Raw genomic sequence first — 21,502 nt, 5'->3', positions numbered from 1 at the left:
GGTTCTAAAATGGATTAAAAGTTTCCTGAAGAGGACAAACACAATAACACAAAAACCACATGACTACCATGTGACTTCAAACCGAATTCAAAATGCCTGATCCGTCACCCATTTCATTTCATTATCGTAACCGCACCCTCACATGTTCCTCTACTGATGAGCTTATCAGGCCCAAGAGTCTGATGCTTTGGTACCTGTGATCCTTAGATGCTGTTCTCGTCACAAGGGGGAGGGGGAAGTAACTCATCTCGTTTGCCAGAGAGGCTTGATCATGAATTCCTAAGACTGCTCTTTGGTAGCGTATGGCGTTCCACTGAGGTGAGTTGGTCTTGATTCTTGATTCTTAGGGTTGTCTGTTTGAAAACTAGACAAGAAGGAACATAACATGTGCTTGCGAAAGTACGCACAAAAGAGGAGAAAGGGGACAAAAAAAAAAAAGAAAGTTGGGGAGAACGTGGGGTATTTGGGAGGAAGGTTCACAAGGTTTTTCATGGGAGAAACTGACCCTTTCCTGGACAAAAGGGAAACTTAGCTGCCAGAAGAACAGTTGCTGTTTACATGTCCAAAGACTGCTGTTGAAGCATATAATTTTTTTGCAAGAGATAGCAAAAAGAGGATGAAAACAGCTTGTTAGGAAGGGATGGTGACCTTGTCCTTAGTTGTGTCTTGATGGCCTGACCTCTAAACTAGAAAAAAAAGGAGGAGGAGAAGCTCTTTCTGTGGCTTCCCCAAACCGAATGAGGTCACTTCTTGCCAAGCCCTGTCCTTGTATCACAAAATAACAGGATATTGGGATGCTGAGTTGTAATTCTCGCACTAACGCCTATTGTTGGGATGAAATGAAAGGCATCAGTTTTACTCTTTGTGGATGTCAAGTGCCGTATGTTCTGAATGTTCTGAATTACACATTACTTGAAACTTCAGTTAGGAATTGAAGGGTTATCATACACCCCCTTTAAATTACATGCAGGGCTGTTTTCGGCACAATGGGGTTAGAAATCTTAAAGTTTCTAATTTTGTTTTATTTTTAAATTCCATAATGTAGACAACCAATAAAGAGGGGTTTCCCACTGAGAATGTTTATTAGTAATGGTGTCTACTGCATGGTTAATACCTAGACATGACTGCATTGTTACCTTCACTCTAATTTGTTTTTGATGTAAGAGAGGGCAAGCAAAACAACTTGTAAGGATAGCAATACCACAGCCTAGAGATGTGGGGACAGGCAGTGATCAGAGAGGGAAATGTGTACCTGTGCTGTGTGATGCAAAAATATAGAAAGAAAAAAAATGCACCTGATCAGAGTAACAAAATAATATTGCAAGACCAATTGCAATATTAGTGTTTCTTTCCAAAGAGTGCAACAGGCCTACAGGCAGAGTAGAGTTTGCTAGCATCCTGCTGATCTTTGGCAAACTGGAGATTGCGTCATTGCTGCCCATTTACACAAAGTATTCCTGGATTGCCTCTTGGGAAAGCAATGGCCAGGGAGGGACTGCACATGAAATTGATTGCTCCACAATTAGAGATGTAATTTTTTTTGAAGATTTCCACTTTTTTTTCCAGAAAAAAATGTTTCCCTGTTTCCCCCCCCCCCAGAAAAAATGGAAATTTTCAGAAATTTTACATCTTTAGAAAGCATTTCAATACATAAAGTCTCAGACGTCTTTCATTAAGGTCTTCATGTTGCATAATTTGAATACCATGTCATAGATATATTATTATTGTAAAAGAACATATTCCACATTACATTTGTTTTCCAGTTTTTCTGAAAAAAAAACCAACCCAACAAAAATTGCTTTGGGAAAAAAACAGGGAAAAACACCCCCCCCCCAATTTTCCTAGTTTTTCCCCAGGCCTTCCCACCTCTATCCACAGTGCATTCTCTGGCAATAGAATGCCAGTTATTACTTCATAGAAAGTCCCATAGGTTGAATACATTGTGAATGACAAAGTTTATGTATTCATACATTCTAGTGCAAATTGATTATTCTGTGTATTTTTTCATGTCTTCGTATTTTTATGAGAGGCCTGTCCAGACTGACCATTTTAGTGTGGGTTGGATCAGACTATAAAGGGCCTGTTGGGGTTGAAGTGAGGAGCAATATACCATTTTGGCATGCTTCTCTCATCCAAGCACAAATGTCTGCTATCAGTTAAGCATTGTCCATGGGGGGGGGGGGGTGTCATGAGAAGTTAAAGTATTTTTTTTCCTACATCTGCTAGATCATCACTGAAGTGATGAATCACTTCATTTAAATATTAAGTTTTCAAAGTGGTAGCTGTGTTGGTCTGTGCAAGTATTTCAGACAAGAAATAAAGTTTAGGGGAAAAAACAACAACCAAACAAACAAAAAAGAAATCCTTAAGCAGCTGTGACCCAAAAATGTACACTAAGCCTCAAGGGCTCCAGAGGTGTCAAAATCTACTAAGAGTAAAAATTACACAAGGGCCTCTTTCTTTCATCACTAAAATTCAATTTTGTATTTATGGATGATAAGTTAATATTAAAAGCACATCGCACCATCTTTCTTTATGCCCAGAAGGTAAAGTATTCCTTTATCTTCATATGCATGATGTGATCATACAGTCTGATAATGGAGCCACTGAAAGTATCCAACTTTATGGACAAGCTACAATGTTCGATCTTGTCCATGGTTTTGTAACTACAGTCAATCTCCCTCCCTCTCTCTCTTTTTGCTCATTCTATGTGCAAAGGTTGAGGCCAAGAGAAATCCTCTGTCCTGTTGTCTAACAGAAACAACCAATCATGCTGTTTATGAGACATATCACACAGACTTCGTCAATTTTATTTAATAAATGGGCCATTCCTTAGGTCTCTAGTCCGTTCCAGTTGCTATGTCCATAGGCCTTATCCCCAGTGTATTCTTGCAGCCCAAAAGTAGGACTTGATTACGAGTTAGAAAATGAAGATGGGTGATGTCACCCTCCCCCAGTGTATTCCAGTTAAGGTGAATTAATGCATCAAAAATATAGTGGCTTTTAATTTTATTTCTCCAGATGACCAAGGAGAGAAGAGTTTGAAGTCTTGTTTTCATTCTGAAGCTGGTGCCCATGAATGAAAAGAAGCTCCACAAAAACTTTATTTCTGCCTGTCTATCAATCTTCTCTCTCCTTGGGCTCGACTGCACCAAACATTGGAAACAAAACATGAGCTGGCTGGGAAGGAGGGACTGGTGCAGTATGTAGTGTTCGGTCTGAAATGAGACACCTGTTTCTTAAGATTCCGCATGTTGTTTTCAAGGATGAAACAATAAGGCTTTTTATCTGGATCTTACCCTTCAATGCCCCGATAAACATGAGGTTAGAGTTCTGCAGAGTTTGTTTCATTTTGTTCTTTGCTCCTGTGAGCTTTTAATAACAATATTGCATCCTAGCACATTCCTTGTACAGTCTTGGAATCTGAAGATTAACATGTGAAATGGAAGACAGAGACTGCTTAGGAAATCTTGGCACATCTTCAGAAGTTTGTTGCTAAATTCAGAAATAGCCCATCTGCATTGCTTTCTGCCTTTGTGACTAATTGCAGCTGATTTCAGAGGGCTAGTCTCTTTATTGTGCAAGGGAACTGTGGTGGCATTGCTAGGCACACCAAACTCTGACAAAGTGAAGAAGCCACAGGGTGGTCCATACCTGTCCAATGCCTGTTGAATGCAGAAGAGGAAAGGTATCTGCAACTCCTTACTGAGGACACAACAGCTGATTCTATATATCTTCGGAGGAAGCACAATACAGACTTGCTGGGTTTGGCCATGTTGGGTGGAGATACTGAAGGTTGCATGGGTGGAGGTCCTCTGGTTGGGAAAGGCTGACCCAAATACCCAAATATTGTGTTTTGTTCCTTTTGTTACTTGCTTATATGCTGTGTTTTTTTGCCAATGTGTTTAGAAGCAGCTTGATGCTGTTAGAAGAAAACAGTAGAAAGAAGAGGAAAATAATTATGTGCAGATAACATCTCTGGCATGAGAAACAGTAGAGGAGGAGCCAATCAAAGTTCAAAGTTCTTTTAATACTTCAGAAAAACAATGTATTATCTGGGGTGATAAGATGTGCACAGATAGGAAGCTTGTGCAGAAATAGGTCGAAGGAATCAACATTTTCCCAACTTCTTAAAATCACAGAATAATAGAAGAGACTATATAATAATCAAGTCCAAGCTCGCTACAGGAATCTACAGTAAATTGAACTATAGTATATCTGACAGATGGTCCCATCATTTTCTGTTGCATGTCTCCAGTGTTGGAGTACTCACCACCACCCAAGGTAATTTGTTCTATTGCTGCACTGTTCTAACAGTTAGGAAGTTATTCTTGATATTCAGGTGAAATCTGGCTTCCTGTAACTTCAGTCCATCATTACATGTCCTGCACACTGGAATGACTAACAACAGATCCTGCCTCTCTTCTGTATGATAATCTTCCAAGAAGTTGAAAAGTACTCTCATATCTCCCCTTGGTCTTCTTTTCTCAAGACTCATAACTGTGTGCTTGGTTTTCTTCGTCAGTTCATCTCTTGATCAAAATCAAGTCAAGGATAGCTCACCCTCTACAGTAGTTTCTTCCTCCACTTTTTATAGCAGAAAATTATCAGCAAGGGCCAAATTTGGCAGACTTTGTCTCCCAACAGATATCAGGAGAATTGAGACACAATTGCAACACTGTCTCCTTAAACTTCTTGTAAATTGTTTTTCTATCTGCATCTTCTCCTTGATTTGGTTGGTGGTATTTATTTATTATCTTATTTTATTTATTGAGCTTATATGCCACCCATTTAGACATAGTCTACTCTGGGTGGCTCACAAAACATGTAATAAAAACAATATGTAATAAAAACAATTAACAATTAAAATAGGTTTCCATCATTAACACAAAACAGAATAGATAAAGATAAAGAAAGAGAATTACGTAGTGTCTGGAGGGAAGGCCTGTCTATATAACCAGGTCTTGAGTTGGTTTTTGAAAATGCCCAGCGTGGGGGCCAGACGAATCTCGGGGGGGGGGGTGTTCCAGAGCCTGAGAGCCACTGCCGAGTAGAATCCAACTACCACATTCCTTTTAATTTTGCACCAGTTATATTAATCCAGATGCTCTCAATGGGACAACCAAGATAATCCTCTTGTGTTTCTGTGCAGGAATATGTATTTTGACATATAGTGGCGCTTCACTTCCCTATCAATTCTTTCTGAGCAATTTGCATCCTTCATTTCCTATATTGCAGTTATGGAAGTTATCTCACCAAATTTCAGTTATTCCTATCAAGTTATATGTGCCCACCTGAACTAAGATTTCCTGTTTTTCCTGTTTGTTTTGCATACTCCTGGCATTTATATATTGACACTGGAGGTTGTGCAATTTGCCAACTACTTTCCTTCTCAGTTTTATTTGTCTTTACCTCTAAGTTTGCATCTCCTTCCTCCTTCTAATTCAGTATAAAGCACTCTTGATGAAGTTCTTCACGTTGTGACCAAACATATTTTTCTCAGTTTTTGTGAGCTGTAACCCATCACTTGCCAGCAATTCATCTTTCAGGAAGCATAGCCCATGGTCCTAAAATCTTAATCCCTCATGTAAGCACCACTTTTGTAGCCAATTGTTCACCTGAAATATTTTCCATTTCCTCTTTATTTCTGTTCTGAGTACTGGTAGCATGGATAAGAAGACAATTTGGGTCCCTTTATCCTTGAGTTTCCTTTCCAGAGCTTCAGAGGCTGATTTTATTCTTCATAGTTCCTCAAAGTTGTGTTGATCCCACATCGATGTGAAGAAAGGAATATGTACCTGTGGATTTCATGAGTGATGGCAATCTTTCCATCACATCCCTAATCTGTCCTCCAAGGAGACAGTGTATCTGGTGGGTCCTTGGATCTTCTATGTGTATTTAAGTTTCAATTCCATGTAGTAAGGATTCTCCTACTGTATGTCAGGATCTGGCCCACACTGCCTTGGCAGCCGCAGGATCGGGGCTAGCCTGACCTAGGAATGGCCTGGTGTTTATAGGCTCAGGCCTTGGCCTGTGTAGCAGCTGCTGGGCCACTCATGAGGCTCAACTGGAAACCTGGAGGGAAGGCCTATTTAAGGAGTGGGTCTCCCTCCCAGAACTTGCCTGAGCAACAAAGGTCTTAAGCTGTGCTTTGCTGCTCCTGAGTGCTGGAGTCCCTGCATTCCAGTGTTTCTGTCCCTACCTTGGCCCCTACCCCTGCTTGCCTCCTGCATTGTGCCAGCTCTGTCATGTGCTCCTGCCTCCTCTTGGACATGACCAGCTGTGCAGTGAGTACCATGGGGCTTGATACTCGGTGTGGTAGACTGGGTCCTGGTGCCCTTGCCCCTGGTGAGAGTCTGCCTGGGATATCTTGGCCTGTGACACTATATAACTTTTCTCCTTTTTGTAGAGTGTGGGTTCAGTGACTCTGCTTGACTGAGCATCAGCCTCTCGCCTGTCTTCTCATGGAGAAGACATGTATGTCTTTCTCTGCATGCAGTCTGCCAGACTCTTTAAGAAACAAAGTAGTTTTGCAGTTCTACTGGTGAAGAAGTTCATCCCTTTCGTTTGCTCCTGTGACTCTTTTCCATGGTGCTTCTTCCACTATGTGTGTTCTCTCCTCAGCATTCACAGCTTTGTCTTGGTGTTCATCTGCTTCCAGTACCACCACCACCACCACCACCACCCCCTGGCTGCTGCTGCTTGGGTGTTCTGTCTATGAACTTTTAATCTTCTCTTGTAGCCATAGGTGTGGCCACTTGCTGCCCCAGTTCTTTTACTTTTCTTCCAACAGTGCAACTTGGTGAGTGTATACACCATGTTGTTATCAGGCATGAACATAAACATTGCACACACTTTGCAGATCACACCAGTGAAGTGCCTCTACCTGCCATAATCCCTGCTGCCTTTATTTTTTTACTTTCTTCTGTTTGTCTATGAGTGCCCTTTCTTTTCTCTTGTCTGCCTTGAAGGATGTTGGGAAAGTGCACAGATGTTTGACAATATACAAAATTTTGTTAGGGATCTCACCCTTTGTCTTCGCTACTGAACTCCCCTGTCAAATTCCTGTTGGCTTGCACTGCTACCTGAGGCCTGTCTCAGTTTTATTCCTCTACTGTGCTCTGTTAACAGCAAACAAAATTCCACCCCCTCCCCTATTCACAGCTGCTACTTGTTATTTTGCAATAAGGTGTTCTGCTTTTTTCAAGCAGATACATAGTACTTGTCCATTTTAATTAGCTGGTATAGTCAGTAGGTTTCTCTTTTTTTAAAAAATCATTCAGCTCATGAATTGGGCACAAACATAGGTGGTGTTCCCTCACTTAATTGCATGTGGACTGAAAATGGCTTTGCTGGAGGAGGAGAGTCAATGTGAATAGTCTTGTTTTAATTTAGGCTGTCTTTTGGCAGATCGGTCTGAAAAGGTGTGCATTTGAAATGAAATGTGTTCTATACCTGAAAGTTTCCAGTAGAATATATGGTGACATGTGTGCATTGATGACTCAGGGTTTGACTAAGAGGAATCTTAAGTACACTGAAATACACCCTTTCAGTTCTTAGCCACTATTTTATTCAATTTTTCTGAATATGCAAAGAAGTCTTGATTTATTTTCCTCCAGCTTGTAACAATTTCTGTTTGGAGATCAATTCTGATAAAATAATGCAACATGCTCCAGCTGTAGCTTCCAGGGAACAATTTCTGAAGATATATGAACTCCTGGTTGCTGTGGGTTTTGGGGGCTCTTTGGCCGTGTTCTGAAGGTTGTTCTTCCTAACGTTTCACCAATCTCTGTGGCCGGCATCTTCAGAGGACAGGAGTAGCATTCTGTGCTCTGGTGCAGTTTGTTTGGGAGTTGAGTATTTATAGCTGTTGGATCAGCTTGTCCTTTTCAGGAGGTGGGTGATTATGGTGATCAGTGTTTTTTTTTTCTGAAGACTCTGGCCACAGAGACTGGTGAAATGTTAGGAAGAACAACCTTCAGAACATGACCAAAGAGCCTGAAAAAAACCACAGCAGCCATTAGATCCCAGCCGTGAAAGCCTTCGCGAATACATATATGAACTCCCCTTTTCAGCAACGGAGAAGTTAAAAGTATCTTGGAAGCACTGTCTCCCACTGCATTCTAATCAACAACAAAGTGACCTCACAAATTTCTAAACCCAACATTGTCTTCAGAAGACTTTTGATTCTCTGTGTGGAATGAATCTTTCTGTTAGGACTAAGATGTACAAAACTGTTGTTCTATCCTGCCTACTTTATGGTGTGGAGACTCAGAATCTCTTATCAAAGTCATGTAAGAAAGCTTGATCACTTTCATCTTACCTCCTTTAGAGAATACTCAACATCAAATGGCAAGATAAAGACACTGAAATCTTGGAGTAAATATAGATGACTATCATTTTTACACTTTTGAAAGAACGGTAACTTCAGTGGGCTAGCCATGGCATCAAGATGTTCAATGACTATCTCCCAAAGTATGTCTTCTATGAAGAGTTTTCTTCAGGTCCCTGACTGTATAGTGGACAAAAGAAACAACTCAGTCACATTGAAGGCAACTTTGAAGGAATTTAGCATTGACCATGTCAGTTGGGAAGCTGTCACTCACAACCGAAATGTCTCCCAAACTTTGGAACACCCTTCCCCTGGCCCCTTAGTTGCTCTCCTCCTGCAACTAGACAAAGACTTTTCTCTTCGGGCAGGCTTTTCCTTAAAGACAGACTGTCTAGGAGAAGTTTTAAAATGAGATAGTTTCCCTTTTGTTATTTCTAAATCTGTTTTAATAATGCTTTACCTAACACTTTTAATATAATGATATTAATTAATTTAATATTCGAACAATTCATTGTTTTTAGTTTTAATATTGTGTTTTAATGATTTAAGCCACCTTGTGTCCTTTCTTAGGAGGAAGGTGAGATAAAAATATTTTAAATAAATAAGACCATCAGTTAAACAAGGGGCTGAAATTTTTGAAATAAAAAGAATCAGGGATGCACAGAGGAAAAGACAAATGAGAAGGCAAGGGTGTAACATTCCAACATCCCAAAGAGTCCAAGGCCAGCTAATCTGACCCACTGTTCCTCTATGTTCAGCCAGTTAGTCACCTATGTGTCCATAACTATGATACAGTTCAATCTTAACCACTCACCTTGTCCCCACCCACCCATGATAAATCCAGTGGAAGTGATCTTCTTCAAAATTGAATAATGGACTTCATAAATTTTTCTAATTTTGATTATAATTAATCAATGCATGTTCATTCTATTTTCAAGGAGCCTTTTTTCAAATCCTGGTATTTTAGCATAAGATCTTTCAGGAGAACAATGAATCTACTTCATTAAAGCTGGGCAATGGTATTGAACTACACCTTCCATTTTCCTTCATTGATAGAGTTCATGGGAAAACATTTAGAGGGCTGCACCTCCCTCCATGCAGTAGAAGAAGAAAAAACACTAAAAATATTTTAAAAAGGATAAGAGATAAACGTATATTGAGTTGATGGAAACCAGGGTTGACAAAACCTGGAAGGATCTTTTTCTGGTACTAAAAAGTGGTGAGAATCAGTGTTTGATAAGCAACAAGGCATTGATCTGCTTGGCTACGGAAGGTGGAGACTTCCATCAAAAGGTTTAAGGCTGTGATTATGTGAATGTGCCAAGGGAATGAAAATTGGTGTTGAGCAATTAATTGCTACAAAGGGAAATCAGCAGGGCCAACCCTGCCATTAACCCTAGCAGAGAGTTCATCTGAACTGTGATAGCCTAGTAAACAATTTCCTTCTTTCCCTCTAAGAGCTGTCCACTGCCAGGAGGGTTCTTCTTGCTTTGTTCCACACAATCTGGTAGCTTTTAAAAGCTGACATTATTACCACCTGGCTTTTAGAGGAGGCCAAATGGTATGAAGCAGAGTGGCAAGGACCCTTTTTGTGGAAACAGATTTTTCACTTCCTTGTTGTGTCGTTGTCATGCACTCTTGCTGTCCTGTTGCTGCCACTGCCACCCCACCCCCGAGAGCTGCAGCTGTGCCCCATGGCAGGGGGCAGTGGTGGCAGCAAACAACAATGGCCTCCCTGTAATGTGGGAATGCACTGCTTTGATTTCTGGCTCAAGTGCAACAAGAGGTTTTGCCATCTCTGGCAATGGGCAGCTAGGGCTTAGTGCCATTTATCCTGCTCTTGCTCCTAAGATGTGAAATGATGGAAACAAATGTCGGCCTGCATATGTCTCATACATCCTGCTTCAAATGAAGCTATCTTCCTTCTCATTGTTCATATTCCTTATTCCATAGGGAAGACTACTGGAGCCCTTCCAACAACTTCCTGTTAGCGATTCCACCACAATTAAATAGTAACTTCTAATGGAATGCTTCCAGAGGGTGTCAGCTTCCTTTAACAAAACAGCGATAAGAAGTGGGTGGATGGTTCGGCCGGCACCTGGAGAAAACAAGATGCACTAGTAGCAGATGTACCTCTGGGGTGGAAAGGAGTCATTCTACCTGTCCTTCTGTTACATACACACTGCAACAAGCCACTCCTGGTTAATGGCCTTTGATCCCTGTAGTCACTCCATATAGCCTATACAAACTGGAGATTATAATCCAGCAAGCTGAAGGCAGACTCTCAGCCATGTGCCATGTGTTGCCAGGAGCCAGTGAACTTTTCTCCGCTTGGAGGTCCCTTGGCAAGCACCTGACAGATCAGAATGTAAGGCTGGTTGGCTGCTGGTCATCAGCTTTGGTGTGTCAAGATCTGTAGGCAGTTCTATATAATTATTTGTAACAGTGCAGTTTTGAAACTTCTCATTTGTCAAGTCAGCAACTTCTCACTCCTTCAGGGACAAAATCAGAGAAACAAGAGGGTTGTCCTTTATGTAAATATTGCAAAATAGTATATAAAAATGTATGTGATACAGTGAGAACAGATGCATGTGCAACACATATACAAGCGCTGTTGATATGGCATGAACCTTGTGTGAAGTGTACACTGGCACAGAAGTAACACTCTCTCCACTGTGGGTAGTTATTTGCACTAGCCTGTTAGCTCTGTCCCCAGCCTAGAGATTCATGACAAATCAATCAATTTTGGATTTTTATATGAATATACCAGATTTGGACCTGTCAAACTTTATAAATGAATCAGACTATCCTGCTATGTTCATATCCTTACTTGTCATTTTTTGGTGATGCTCTTCACAATTCTAAAAGTGCCTTTAAAAGTCTGTGCCCACAAATAGCTACAGTATATGGTGGAAAATACATATACTAAAAACTGTATATTAGAGGTATATATGATGGACAATGGGCACTAAAACATGTCTGGATTCTTGTGCAGATGACTTCTTGATGCATCTGCAAACTAATGCAAACATGAAATGAAAAAAATGCTTGGGCCAGAACAGATGTTAGAGTGAAGCTGTTATTATAGCTGAAAGGCCATTAAAGTTGCAGAGAAGTGACTAAGGCAGTCTTTCCATGTTTGTGAAGTCAGACTTCAAAATATCTTTTGAAGACCAGTTACCAAATGAAGTGAGCTAATCTCCATAATCTTGGAGGAAAGACGCTTGTTGTGTTACACTCAAACTCTCACATTAATTAAGAATTTCTGTTTTCCAGTCTGAGCTGTCTCTTGTATCTGATTCTGGCCTGAGTAGTAAGAATGCCTAGATCTTTCAGTTGCTACCTCAACCTCAAGTCAATCTGTTTCTGTGAAATTTTGATGCACCAAGGTGGTTTTGCTGCACCAGGGCAGCTGCAGCACAGCTGTCCTACAAAAAGGGCTGGCAGACAGAGCCTAAATGCCATCATTTTAATACCCAAAGAGTAAGCAATACCTTTAGGTAAAGGTAAAGGTTCCCCTTGACAATTTTTGTCCAGTTGTGTCTGACTCTAGGGGGCGGTGCTCATCCCATTTTCAAGCCGTAGAGCCAGCGCTTGTCGGAAGACAGTTTCCGTTGCCACGTGGCCAGCGTGACTAGGAAGCGCCGTTTTACCTTCCCACCAAGCTGGTACCTATTTATCTACTCGCATTTACATGCTTTCGAACTGCTAGGTTGGCGAGGAGCTGGGACAAAGCGACGGGAGTTCACTCCGTCGTGTGGATTCGATCTTACGACTGCTGTTCTTCTGACCCTGCAGCACAGGCTTCTGTGGTTTAGCTCAGAGCGCCACCACGTCCCTTTATTAGACCACTTAAAATCAAGCAAACAGCAAACTTCTGTGGATAAAATTCCACTTCTTCAGTCTTATGCATCCATATTTTATGAGTAGTGAGAAAAAATGTAAGAGTCTCACCCCCCCCTCCAAAATGCATGGTGGATGTCTGTGCTGGGTCTGCTTGAAGTGAGTTTAAAAGACTGTAAATGGGAGAGAGCACAATCTCCAGCCCACTCTGGCAGCATGGTTGGGATTTTCTTCCCAGTTCTTTTAATAAAGGTTCTCCATCACTCCTCTCCCCAACGCATGCATATATTGTCCGTCGTTGAAACATAAAGTTCCCTTTTGGTTTTGGTTCTAAGGAAAGGCAATACAGAACATAGCGGCCTCCATCAGAAGGTTGGGGTTAGAAACTGCTCTGTTCACCAAGTAGAAAAAGCCAAAATCAATAACGCAGAAATCTCAAAGGAGTATTGGAGATGAAAGTCTGATATTTTATGTTTGCCATAAACATGGGAAAGCTGCAATGATGCTGCAGTTGTCTATATGCATGTATTTCTGTCTGTCTGTCTGTCTGAGCATAGTGAGCATTTGTTCCCATGGTAGAAATCTGACATCTGCAAGAGAGCATTCGCTTTTCAGAGATCTCAAAAATCTCTTAAAATCCTGGAATAGTTTACCCATGTATTAAATCACTTGCTTTCTCAACAGGCAGTAATTGAAGTGAAATGTGTGGATTGTTTCTTTTTGCATGTACTGATTGAACTGGCATCAGCTGATATGAATATGCTACCTGGCCATTTCCACTTTCCATGGGTACTAGTTTTGATGAACTATGTACTGCCCCCCAGAATCAGATGCGCCATGCCTCCAGTGGTCAGAGATAACACTTGCCTATGAATCCGACCTGCTGGCTTCCCCCAGGCATCTGCTTTTAATCACTACGTGAAACAGGATACTGCAATAGATAGGCTTTGGGCCTGACCCACCACAACTTTATTGTGCTCATGTGTATTTGATGCTTTTATGGAGGAAGAGACAAAAAGGTGATTTGTGTTACTGTTTCTGCCTTCACACGCTGTAGCATTAGATCTTTTCAGCGTGTCATGGATGGATTTTTTTCCAGTGCAGATCTGACTCATGAAGCCTCAAGGAGATGATGTGCATAAGAGATGGTGTGCAATTTAATTTTGTGGTTGCTTGTCTATTCCTTTTGCTATGTCTTCTCCTTGCCAAGGGCAGTGATAATAGTTTCAAATGTGCTTCCTGTTTGGAAAACCTTATCCTCAGTTGCAAATTATATGCACTTCATATTGAAAACAATGTGAATAACAGAAGCAGCAATTATGTAGGAGAAACACAGTATATGGTAGCTGTTTATGTGGACTGGGAGATGGAGATGTGGCTGTGTATAAGGTAAAATATATATATATAATTAGAGAACAGAGCTGGATATGTTGCTTGAAGGAAAAACAAACAGCCTGGAGCTGAGGGATCTTATTCCTCTCTCCTTTCAAAACTACTTGCTCTCACAGCCAGTGACAGCTTTAGGATGCTAGGATGCAACCTCAAAAGCATGGCTGTAACCCCACTGCTTCCTAAAAAAGGGAGCATCTCTGTTTGGGACTGAGGCGTAATTACAGGGAGTGGCCATTTGCATCACCACAAGCAGGCTGCTAGACCTTAAGGTCTGGAATAGCTAGTTCATTATGCTATTGTCTCCTTTCCTCAATATGATTTCAAAAACCTGAAAGGGAAGAAATGCTGATCCAAATCTAGTTGTCTTCAGTTGCATTATGAAATAAATGCTCAAAAGGTACGGGGTGGTGGTGGCTGCATGTTAGCCAGACAGAAAAAGAAGACTTTAATATCCTTCCCGAAAGGCAGTTTCCATGTTGCTGTGCCTTCCTCTTCCTCCTCAAGAGTTCCTATCACTCACCGGATCTTATCACTATAAGGGACACCTTCAGTTGGCAGCTGCTAAGCAGGTGAGTGGCTAGCAAATGGGTTGCCTCATCCAGCTCATCAGGTTGGAGTAGATGTCTCTCCTCAGTTCCTTGCCTGCTTTTCCACAGCTCAAATGGACAACAAGCTGGGATGCAAAGCTACACCACTCCACCTTTTCTTCTGTGTGGAGTTCAGCAAAAGGGAGAGGATTACAAACAATCTTTTCTGGTGGGTCATTAAGAGACCAAGGCAGTTTGTCTTTGTTTCTCTCCCTCCCTCCCTCCCTCCCTGTCTCTCTGTGTGTGCTGTCGGTCTGTCTCTCTGTGTTTGTGTGTATATATTTATTACATAAAAAATATATGGAATAGATGTAGCTATTTGTTTGAATATTCTTGGTCTTGGGCTCTGGTTAGGGAAGAGTACCCACAGCCCAAGGGACTAGAAAAAAGAGAGGGAAGGAGAATGAAGAATGGGGGAAATTTTGAAATTGTGAAAATCATATTGCTTATTTGGAAAGTGATAATTATATCCCCTTTTAAAAATCTCTCCCCAATTAAGGGAGGAGGTGCAAAGTTCTATGAGAACTGTTTTAGGGGGCAATGGCTTTAGGGCCCGAGATGAAAAATTTCATAAATACTTGCACAAGACTCACAACACATTCTCTGTCCTGAGGTTGCTCTTTTGTTTACTCATGAGGTTGATTTCCTTATTTTGTTGTGACTTCCTCTGGGTCACTGATAATTGACAGATCTGAGTTTTGTTCTCAGTATTAAAAACCCAGGTTCATTCTATCCCATTTCCACATGAGTTAATGAATGTGCTGCATGAAAATGCATGCACAAGGCAGCTTTTTGAGTAATCGGCACACAGAGCAGGAGGTGGGTCTGTGTAGAAATCAGCAGACGTGGGAGAGCCTGAGTCTATGTGGAAATCAGTTTCCACATAGAAATGCCTGCATATGGGTGTAAATTAGAGAACTACTCCCACTCCAAGAAGGAGAGGACATTTGAGTTCCAGCTTGTGCATTTATTAGGAAAGTGAAAATTGACTGGATTTGTATTAAATGTGAAACATACTAATTTCTTTCTGATTCCCCACTACAAACTTCATGAGAAGAACAGTTATTCTACCAATCTCTATCACTTTATTAGGAGCCTCCTTATTTAATTCCCATGTTTCCTTCTACATTTCTTTTTAAAGGCAAACATCCATAAACTATGTGATTCAAGAGATTTACTTTAGTATTTGCTATCCTTCCACAAGCAGAGGAAGACCTTTCTTTTCAGGTAGGCTTTGCCTCAGTGATTGGCTGTCTGAGAGGGGTTTTAAAATGATGAGTTGTTGTTTTGAATGTGTTTCTGATGTTAATTTTGTTGACCATTTTAGTCTGGTATTTGATTCTTTTTAAATATTTGTATACTTAACTGTTTCTAGCTTTTAAATATTGTCTTTTACTGAAAACTTGCATCCTTTTTATGGAGAAATGTCGGGTATAAATAAATGGCTACACTACGCAATACTATTTTGCCGAATGACAATTAACAATCAACAACCTTGACTCTTCAAAGTTAAGCGGGCCAAAAGTCAGTTCACAAAAGGTAGTCCTAGAACTAGGAATGAGCTTCAAGATTAGAGATCAGTTCCATTTAGAATGCAGGATGTAGCTACAACATTAGAGTACGTGTACCCCCAGGGGCACAAACCCGAACATTTAGGGATACAAGGGGGAAAATGGAATAATGGTGGGAAATGGCACATGTGTCAACAGTGTAAGATAAGATACAAGTCAAAATTTGTGAAATTAATTGAACCTTATGAGTGGTGGAGCAGGTTTTCTTCCTTATTTAACCTCAATAAAAGCCCTATTGCTTTGCTTTTTGTCATTTGGTTGAATGGTGAGGAGTCCTTCCCTAAACAATATATTGCAAACACACCACTATGGCATGCACACTCAGCAGTGTGCCCCTGACAGGCTCAACTTTCACTCTGTTGCACTTTGTGAACATTTGAGTGGTGTCACACCAGTACCAGTGTACATATAAATGGGCTCCTCTCTCAGTCCTGTGTGTCTAGAAACCATATGAATCACAAACATTTTGCTAATATGAAGGGTAGAGTTTATGGAAATGGCCTTCCAAGAGGTAAGCAAGTGAAAAAAAGGTTGGGAACCACTAAGCAACAGTACATTGGACAGATAGCTCTCCAGACTCTGCTCAGACATATTCAGCAAAGCAGAGCCTGAGGCTACTTTTTCTTTGCCCAGCAGTTAACTGTTAGGATGTTTCTCCTGAAATTTAGATGAAATCTACTTTCCTGCAATCTTAGTCATGCCTAGATTCTTGTCATGTTTTCTGGAGCAAGGTTGCTGCAGCTTCTGTTGAGCAGTCCCTTGCAAATTTATTGTCAAAGGGCCTTTAATGATAGATAACAGGTAAGTTTATTTGATTTCTTTGAAGCAGCTGGTGAAGGGACTTAGCATATTTCAGTAATTACTCTGTGGGATAGGGATACAATCCTAGCAGATGCCAATCTGGTATCCCTTGTTGTTGCTACGTATTTCAAAGTCACTTTTATTTATTTATTTAATTTATTTATTTAATTTCTATGCCGCCCACTCTACCCAGAGGTCTCTGGGCGGCTCACAACAATTAAAATTCAATACAACAAAAGATAAAATGACAAAAATACAATTAAAATACAATTAAAATACAATTAAAATTGCCATCAGGACCCACAGTTGATGTTATTTCAATTAAAAGCCTTCTGGAACAGGAAGGTTTTGACCTGGCACCGAAATGCGTCGGTGCCAGACAAATCTCAGTCGGAAGGGCATTCCATAGTCTGGGGGCAGCTGCTGAAAAGGCCCTTTGCCTACAAGCTGTCCCTCTTACCTCCTTGAGGGATGGCTCTTTCAAAAGGACCCCCTGGCTGGATCTTAACTGTCGGGTAGGCTCATATGGAAGGAGGTGGTCCTTCAGGTATCCAGGGCCGAAGCCTTTTGAGATGTGGTGACCCTAATAGGGTTTTTGAGCTAAGTTAACCATTCAAGAAAGGGGTTTACCATTACTACTCGCCAAAGGGTTCCCATGGGGGTGGGTGGGGATTTCAGCTTAGGTCATTTGAGTCATGGATCTGCAGTTTATCCACTGGCAAGTTTAAGCAGGCTTTAGGAACCAGTTTTTACTCTTCCACAGTGGAATTCAGCAAATGCTATTTCTTTTATTTTACTTTTCCCTTTTCCTTTTTTTACTTGAGGTGCTGGAGAATTGAACTGTATTGTTTAGCCAAAACACTGTTCCTTTTAGGCTATGAGGGAAGAAAATGGCATAATTCTCCATTTCTTTTCTAGCTTTAGGGAGATGTATCTGGGTCTGGAAATAGTCTTGTGAGCCACACGCAGCTGGCATGCAAAATTAAATGAAAGGGTATCCCTTAACTAGCATTAAATTAAAGGGTAGCCATGCAATGTTTAAGCCTGGGCAGGATTTCTCTTCAAGCACATCAGGGTTCACAGGAACAAAGACATTCTCTGAGCTGTTTCAGAACCAAACTATTTAGGAGAGGGATGGGGGAACATCTGGCTCTCCATTTGTTGTTGAGCTGCAGCTCCCACCAGCTTTCACCACTGGTTAAACAGCAAGAGCTGTTGGGACTTACAGTCTAACATCTGGAGGGTCACACATTTGCTTATCAGACTTCTGTGCCTCAGAACCAGTACTTTGAACCTGAAAGAGTGGAACTGTTTCAAAACATATATAGCATATCTTCTTGTCAACTTGTACCATTCCAGGAGTTGATGAACTGATTAAAGCTTCTGAAGTCACTTCTCATGCCCTTCTGTTCTTTCTCTAAGAAGAAGTCCAAAGTGCAGTCATGAGTGAGTGATACTGAATAGAGACGGACATATTTGGTATTCATATACGAATACCCCCTCACAGGTGGACATAACGAGGGGCCAGCCCCCTGCGGTCAGACTGTCCACTCAACTTCCACTGTTGCTGCGAGTTCAGCACTCCTTTCCTATTGCTCCAGAACTCATGGTCTAGACGCCACTCCTGGCAGGAGGCGGGAGGACAAGCTTGGCTGCAAGGTCAAACAGTGGCTCGCAGATCGTGAGCTCTGGAGCAATAGGAAAGGAGCGTGGAGCTTGCGGCAACAGAAGAGGGTGGGTGGATGTCCACCTGTGTGGGGGTATTTGTATTCGTATGTGAATACCCCCATCTCTAATACTGAAAGCTACTAAGGTCCAAAAAAATCAGGAATGCTTTATGTTCATCTAATTATGATGACCAAATCAGGTTATTTCAAAAGAAGATTACCATGATTCCTGGTAAACAGCTTTATTCAAAATTTCTTGAAGCATCAATATCTTGGGAATACTCCACAAAATCACAGTAGTCCACCTGCAAAGCCTATTACTTCCAGATAAGAGAGAGAAGGCCAATCTAATTGGGGTTTCTGAGCCATTACTACTACCTCAGGTCTTCTGGCTACATACTAGAGGAGGCAGGTAAATGTTGGCCCCCCCCCGAAGCAGGAATGCAAGTAAACTCAACCCTAGACAGTGTAAACAATGGCGAGATATGAAGGTTGTGGTCCAACCATATTTGGAAGCTCACCGTTTGCCCGCACTGATGCATTGGTACCGGAGTTACTCCAAAAATGTTACTTAAAGAGAAGTATGTTCAAGGAGTTCCTACAGATGAAATCTAAAGCATTTCAGAGAACCCCAAAAGCCAAAGATCAGCTAACATTTATTTTGAATGGTGTTAAATAAGTTGAAATTTCTAGTTAGTTGGAGGAAGAATGAAATAAGAGGTGGAAATTAGTTTTATTGTAATAAGTAAAAAGCTGGCTGAATGGCTCAGTGGATAGCTGAGATAGCCGGAGAGCCAGAGTTTGGGACTTCGATTCCCCGTAGTGCTTCCTGCAAAGTAGAGCCAGCCTGTATGGTCTTGGGCAAGCTGCACAGTCTTGGGGCACAGTCCAAGGGAATGGTAAATCATTTCTGGGTACTCTCTACCTGGAAAATCCTGAGAAGGGTCACAAAAAGTCAGAATAGACTTGAAAACATATTATATTCTCGAAGGCTTTCATGGCCGGGATCTGATGGTTGTTGTGGGTTTTTCGGGCTCTTTGGCCGTGTTCTGAAGGTTGTTCTTCCTGACGTTTCGCCACTTTTGACAACACATGATTATGATTAACAGGGAAAGGAAGAAGTATCACTTGATTAGGCTGAGGATGTCCGTGTACAACTTTGTGTTCAGTCCTCCAGCCTGAAAGGCAGTGCTAAGCCAACCTTCCATTAAAGCAATACTGTGTTCCTCTGCTTTCGTACTCTCCATAGAAACCAATACTGTATTCTCCCTCTTTGCTCACCTCCCACACATGCTGGTGTGGATCAGTGGGTATTAAAGTTAATATTTGCAAAAGAGCTTTGCAGATCAAAATATCACATAATCATTATGATTAGTTAAGGGTGTGCCCTGATTCAAACCTGATCACTGGGGTTACCTAATATAAGCATGGTAACTTTGCCCGCTCATTGAGAACTTCTGTACCCAAGTGAGAAAGTTGGACATAGTCTCCTCTGTCATGTTTATTTCTCCCTCCCTCTGGCTAGTAGTGCTGCTTGTGAAAAGTTGGGGAAAGGGTGAGCTGTCCTGCATTGTGTCAGTTCTCCAGAGGCAGTTGAGCCACTGAGTTTCTGCAACTTGCCTCTTTTGTCCCCACTGAGGCTGATGAAAGATCAACAGACTCTTTGGAAAAAAAAAAGACGGCAGTCTGTGGTGCTTCAGGTTGCTATAGGGTTGCCACAGCAACCTATTTTCTATCTGTGAATAAGAACTCCAACTTGGCACGTTTTTTTCTGCAACTCTCCAAATCCTGTTGGCAGGGCTACGGAGTGAAGTTCTCCATCCATCCAGATTTGTTAGCATCTTCGCCTAGTGATTGGTTCTATACTGGTGGATTTCTTTTCTATAATGATTTCAGATGTCGGTGGGCTATAACTCATTGGGGAAATGGATGTTGAAATGAATATCTATTGCCAGATCGTTAATCAGAGAAGCATTTCTCAAGCAGTAATGTGAAAATAACATACAGTGGTGCCTCGCTAGACAGTTACCCCGCATGACAAGTTTTTTGCTAGACATTGACTTTTTGCAATCGCTATAGCAATTTGCAAAACAGTGATTCCTATGGGGGAATTACGCTGGACAATGTTTGGTCCCTGCTTCACAAACCGATTTTTGCTAGACAACGAGGCACCACTGTATTAACAGCTATATACTGGAAGTATGTAACATTTTCAGCACATCTATTAACATATGTGGATGGGAGTGTTTTTGCCTCACAGCAAGCTGAAATACCAGCCTACACAGATAATCACATGTATCAGAAAACACTGGCTTATTTTTATAGGAATACTGTATAAAGGAGGGCAAGAAGTGCACGCTAGCACAGATGAAAGCTTTGCTTTTATGAACCCATTGTGCTTCTGATTGTGTTTGAACTGTCAGACATGACATTGTCACCAAATTCTCTCCTGTCTAAAGGGACATCTTTGAAATGTTTCCCATATGTTGAATGTATGGACCTAATTGGGGTGCCATATGTCAGGGACCAGCAGTCGTAAGATCAAATCCACCCGACGGAGTGAGCTCCCACCACTTGTCCCAGCTCCCGCCAACCTAGCGGTTCGAAAGCATGCAAATGCAAGTAGATCAATAGGGACCACCTTGGTGGGAAGGTAACAGCATTCCGTGTCTAAGTCGCACTGGCCATGTGACCACGGAAGATTGTCTTCGGACAAAACGCTGGCTCTATGGCTTGGAAACGGGGATGAGCACCGCCCCCTAGAGTCGAACACGACTGGACAAAAATTGTCAAGGGGAACCTTTACCTTTGCCTTTATGCCTGTAACTATTGTCTCTGTTTTCCTGCATCTCATAAGCTGCAATCCTAAACATCCATGCTAGGGAAAGAGCACGGAACCGTGGAACTGTCCTTCTCTTCCTCCCACTTTTTCTCCATTCCGCAGTACAAGACTTCCCCTACCCCTGTTGTTAGAACATTCTTCTTTGGCCCTTATCTCTGAATTAAACCATAATTGTTTAAAAGATGCGGCTTCTTAATTTATACTAACTGTCAGCAAAAGTGTAAATGTGAGTAGAGTTGTGAATAATATTTAATTAATATTTAATAATATTTAATTAATATTTAATTAATAATATTTAATTAATTAATTTATATGCAGCCCACTCTACCCAAAGGTCTCTGGGCGGCTTACAACAATTAAAATTTAATACAATAAAATATAAAATGATTAAAATACAATTAAAATACAATTAAAATTGCCATCATCAAGATCCACAGTTGATGTTATTTCAATTAAAAGCCTTCTGG

The 21,502-nt window shown here is 41.3% G+C and overlaps 1 protein-coding gene across 4 annotated transcripts in view; it reads left to right on the top strand.

Annotated features, from left to right (window-relative positions):
- Positions 1 to 212: 212 nt before the first annotated feature.
- CD36 (CD36 molecule (CD36 blood group)) overlaps positions 213 to 21,502 on the top strand; it is a 122,310-nt gene continuing 101,020 nt past the window's right edge. For 2 of the 4 annotated variants that reach the window (XM_020790000.3, XM_078394295.1), the window contains exon 1: positions 15,301 to 15,381. The gene's annotated coding sequence lies outside the window, so the exon portion shown is untranslated. Of the gene's footprint in view, positions 319 to 13,459; positions 14,137 to 15,300; positions 15,382 to 21,502 lie in introns of those variants that run through there. The other 2 variants (XM_078394291.1, XM_078394292.1) reach the window with 2 other exon arrangements.

Source organism: Pogona vitticeps, chromosome 5 (genome assembly GCF_051106095.1).
Source record: "Pogona vitticeps strain Pit_001003342236 chromosome 5, PviZW2.1, whole genome shotgun sequence".
Taxonomy (NCBI): domain Eukaryota; kingdom Metazoa; phylum Chordata; class Lepidosauria; order Squamata; family Agamidae; genus Pogona; species Pogona vitticeps.
This window is presented reverse-complemented; position numbering and strand designations above follow the sequence as displayed.